General features: G+C 53.5%; 1 long non-coding RNA gene across 1 annotated transcript; it reads right to left on the bottom strand.

The window, feature by feature from the left end:
* Window positions 1–727: 727 nt before the first annotated feature.
* On the bottom strand, window positions 728–3,850 carry LOC144291160 (uncharacterized). Its single transcript, XR_013358498.1, has 4 exons — window positions 3,678–3,850; window positions 1,896–1,970; window positions 1,687–1,764; window positions 728–1,278 (listed from the first exon to the last, which is right to left on the bottom strand). It is a non-coding gene; the product is annotated as an uncharacterized LOC144291160 (long non-coding RNA).
* Between the last annotated feature and the right edge of the window lie 281 nt (window positions 3,851–4,131).

Genomic DNA, 4,131 nt, shown 5'->3' with positions numbered 1-4,131 from the left:
GGAGGGCGAGGCCCCTGTGGTCCCCGCTGCCCCTGCACCCCCCCCCCCGCGGCCGCCCACCGCAGCCAGCGCCGCTAGCGCCCGGGGCCTGGAGCCGCGCCAGCCGGAGGGGTGCTGCCTCCCGGCGCAGGGAGGGGCCCCGGGGCTGCTCGTTCCCACCGGCCGCCGAGGGGCGTTGCGCCGAGTCAGCGAGCTGGCGCTCCGAGCCGGGGGGAGGCAGCCAGGACGGCCTCCCGGAGCCCGGGAAGCGCGGGCCAAGCCGGCCGCCAGGCCTCCCGGGGCTCGGCGTGGGGGGCGGGAGCGGCTGCCGGGGCAGGAAGCCGGGCTGCGGGAGCTGCGCCTTCTGGCAAGGCCCTCCCCAGGGCGGCCTCCACCCTCCCAGGCTCCCCACTCGGTCGGTCGGGCTTGACAGCCGTCGCTCCTCTCAAACATCATACAAGCCTGACTTAGAAACTGCCTCATGGCCCCTTAGTCCTCCGCAAACCCAGGGAGGTGGTTTACGGGGCAAGGTCCCACAGAGCACGTGGCACACTCCGAAGGGACCCCGGGGAGAGTTTAGTGCAGGGGGCGGGGGGCGATCCACAACCTTGGGGAGGGCTATGGGAACCAATATGGGGAGGTGCGAGCCTCCGGCCACCCCAGGCTAGCCACGGCCCCGAGGCCAGGGGAGGAAAAGGGTTTTTTCTGTTTTGTTTTGTTTTAAGATTTTATGTATTTATTCATGAGAGACACACAGAGCGAGGCAGAGACACAGGCAGAGGGAGAAGCAGGCTCCAGGCAGGGAACCTGATGTGGGACTCGATCCCGGGTCTCCAGGGTCACGCCCTGGGGTGGGCTGCAGGCGGCGCTAAACGGCTGAGCCCCCCAGGCACCCCAAGCCAACAGAGCTGTGGCCACAGGAGAGGGCTAACTCGCAAGAACCGTGGCCCAAGGAAGTGAGGAACATTCTCACGGCAGAGAGCAAACTGGAAGATAAATACCCTTCCTCTCTCTCCTCCCAGTCCTTGGCCCAATCCTACTGGAAGCCAGGGAACAAAAGAATCAATGGACACCATCCCAGGGCACAGAGCAGGGTAGAGATGGGTGGAAGGCAAATCTGGGCAAGCGGTATAGCCAGCAGGGAGCGGTAGGTGGTATCTCGAAGCCCATGATACTGAAGGGAAACAGAACTTTAAGTCTGACTTCACAGAGCAGTAACTCTCCACTCGAGGATTCAGAATCCGCTCCGTCTCACTCCCGAGACAGTCTTTTCATTGTGTTCAACCAGCTATGGAAGACCTAAGGGAGCAGGGCAAGAAGGAGGGTTGATATCAGCATCTCTTTATGCCCCTAGCCCACGTGGGCCCTAGTAGCGGGGAACCTGCACGATTTTATTAGGTACTTTCCACATCTTTCCCTCATATTTAGGCTACATGCCTAAAGCAGCCCATGTAAGTTTTATCCTAAAAGTTAACATAAACTTTGTAGTTTATGCCAAATTTTTAAAAATTTTGAGTTAATGTTTAAAATATTGCTTAGAAGTTAAATGACTTAATTTATTTCCCCTACCTGAAAAATTAAAGGAGAAAAAGGCTCTCCACAGAGGGGTGTTATATGTTTTTCCATGGCTTTAAGTACCCCTGAGAATAGGCCATGTACCCTACTCTGAGGGGACCAGGCCCCAGTATCTTTAGGGTAAGAATTTACCTGCCCAACATCTCATAGCTGATAATCAAACTTGGAGTCCCATAATCCTGCTCCCTGCACGGTTGAGAGAAAGGAAATCTGCCAAAATAAAGGGGAGAAGGTCATTAGTGGTCGGCCTGGGAGGAGTGCGGAGGAACGGGTTTGAGCTCAGTGTCAGCAAACATTCACTGACATTCTCTGTCTCCGGCTCTGGGGATACTCAGATATACCTGGTATGATTCGAGTCATCGAAGAACTCACTCTCTCCTAGAGACAGGCATATAAGCTGGCAAAATCAACGCCACCTGACAAGTGGAAGGAAGAAGGTTCAGAGGCAGGCAGGTGGGTTCAAAGGCCCTTCTCTGCCACTTTCTGGGCATATGACCTTGGATTAGCATGACCTTGAACTAGAAAGGTTTTCTAATTCCTCTGTTATAACTGGGCAAGGTCATACTTACATCATAAAGTTACTGTGAGGAAAAAGAGGTGACATTTGAATTCATGTGGCACTTTGACGTAGCAAATAAAAATTCATTGCCATCTTTGTACTGTGATAAAGGCTGGGATAGAGGACTGTGTGTGCCAGGGCTAAATGGGACAGCCATGCTCTTCTGACCAAATGTTGCACTTGCCATCCAACGTCAAAATAGGTTATCATAAATTTCCCAGAGAATCTGAGCTCTATGTGGAAGTACAGGAGAGGTTTAACCCTGGGTGGGGGTAAGGGTAGGCTTCATGGAGGAGGTGACATTTGAGATGGACTGAGAAGTTTATAAGGGTTGGCCAGGCAGACATGGAAGGGTGTCCAGGCAAGGGGCTCATGTTTAAAGGCACATGGCATGTTAGGCAGGATGAGTATTTTGGTGTGGCTGGAACAGAAGGGTGCCGGGGAGTTGGGGAGTTGAGAGATGGCTGAACTGGATGGAATCAAATTAGGCTGGGGCCTATACTAATGGACGAAAGGGTTAGAACTTTATCCTGGGGGGAGTAGAGAGCCATGGAAGATTTTAAGCAGGGAAGTTGGCAAATCAGATATATTTGCTTTGTTAGCCAGCAAGGAGATAGGACTTGATGCGGAGGTGGGAAGACCTCTAGGAGGCTCTGGCTGTCTTGCAGGCAAGAGGTGAAGGTGCCTTGAGCAAGGAGAAGGCATCAAGGGGGTTGGAGGAATAGTCCAGGGCCTGCTTAATGTTGGGGGAGGAGGGGAGCACTCCAGGGTGGTTCTCAGGGCTTGACCTGGGTGACGTGACATTCTCTTTATTGAGGTGGGGGTTTATCTGAAGGAATATAGAAATACTCAGGGTGGGAAACCAATGGACGTCCAGGAGGGGGTCTAGTTACCTGTTAGATAGATGGGCATCTGCTGCTGAGAGGTGAGGTGGGCTGGAGGAGCACTGGGAGGGCAGCACAAGAGGGTGAGGACAGTCACAGGACAGCGACCATCAAGGAGAAGACCAACAAGTATTCCAGAAATTGCCTCTCTAAGCCCTGTTTCCCCACAGAGGTCAAAAGGAGGTTTCACTTTCTCTATTTTCTTTTTATCCATTGGCTCCCTAAATGCTGAGTGCGTCCTACGTGCTAGGGGCTGTTGGAGAAATAGGATCCCATTCAGCTCCCAGTTCTTTTTTTCTTTTTTTAAAGATTTTATTTATTTATTCATGATAGTCACAGAGAGAGAGAGAGAGATACAGAGACACAGGCAGAGGGAGAAGCAGGCTCCATGCAGGGAGCCTGATGTGGGATTCGATCCCGGGTCTCCAGGATCGCGCCCTGGGCCAAAGGCAGGCGCCAAACCGCTGCACCACCCAGGGATCCCCAGCTCCCAGTTCTTAAGGGCCTCCCACGGGCAAGGACATATGTCATCTTCTCTCTCCTACACAGTGACCATTAGACATGAATCCTGTCCTCTCCATTTCACTGTCACCACCAGGAATTGGGGCTTAGAGACCCACATCAACGGGGCCTCGGTGGGTGTTTCGGGCCCATCGCTCCACACACAGAAGCACACATACCATTGAAGACATGTGCCTTGTTCTGACTCCTTCCTGGGACGTTATTCTCTCCAGTAACTCAGCAAAAAATTCTCCTGAGCTCCTGTCTCTGCTTCTAGAGAGAGTTTTGTTATCAGGAAGCAGTGGCCCAGACAGATGGCAGGGCTCAGGGCCAGAGTCCTTTCACTCTTTGATTTTCTCCCTGCAGGTGCCTGCCTCCAGCTCCCAGCCTAGGAAACACCCCGCCCCCACCCTTGCCTCACCCCAACCCGCACCCCTGGGCCTTAGCCAGAGCCAAGAGGCAGACTTGCTGTGTTTGAATTTCAGCGCTCCCCAGTCTGACTCCCTGGGTTTTCTTCCTTTCCAGTCCTGTATTTTTCAGGCCTGAAACCTTGGGACCTCAGTATTCTCATCAATGAAATGGAGGTTATAACCGCTTTTACAGATGCGGCGAGGCTGTTTGGAGGATGGATGA

Source organism: Canis aureus, chromosome 19, assembly GCF_053574225.1.
Source record: "Canis aureus isolate CA01 chromosome 19, VMU_Caureus_v.1.0, whole genome shotgun sequence".
Classification (NCBI taxonomy): domain Eukaryota; kingdom Metazoa; phylum Chordata; class Mammalia; order Carnivora; family Canidae; genus Canis; species Canis aureus.
This window is presented reverse-complemented; position numbering and strand designations above follow the sequence as displayed.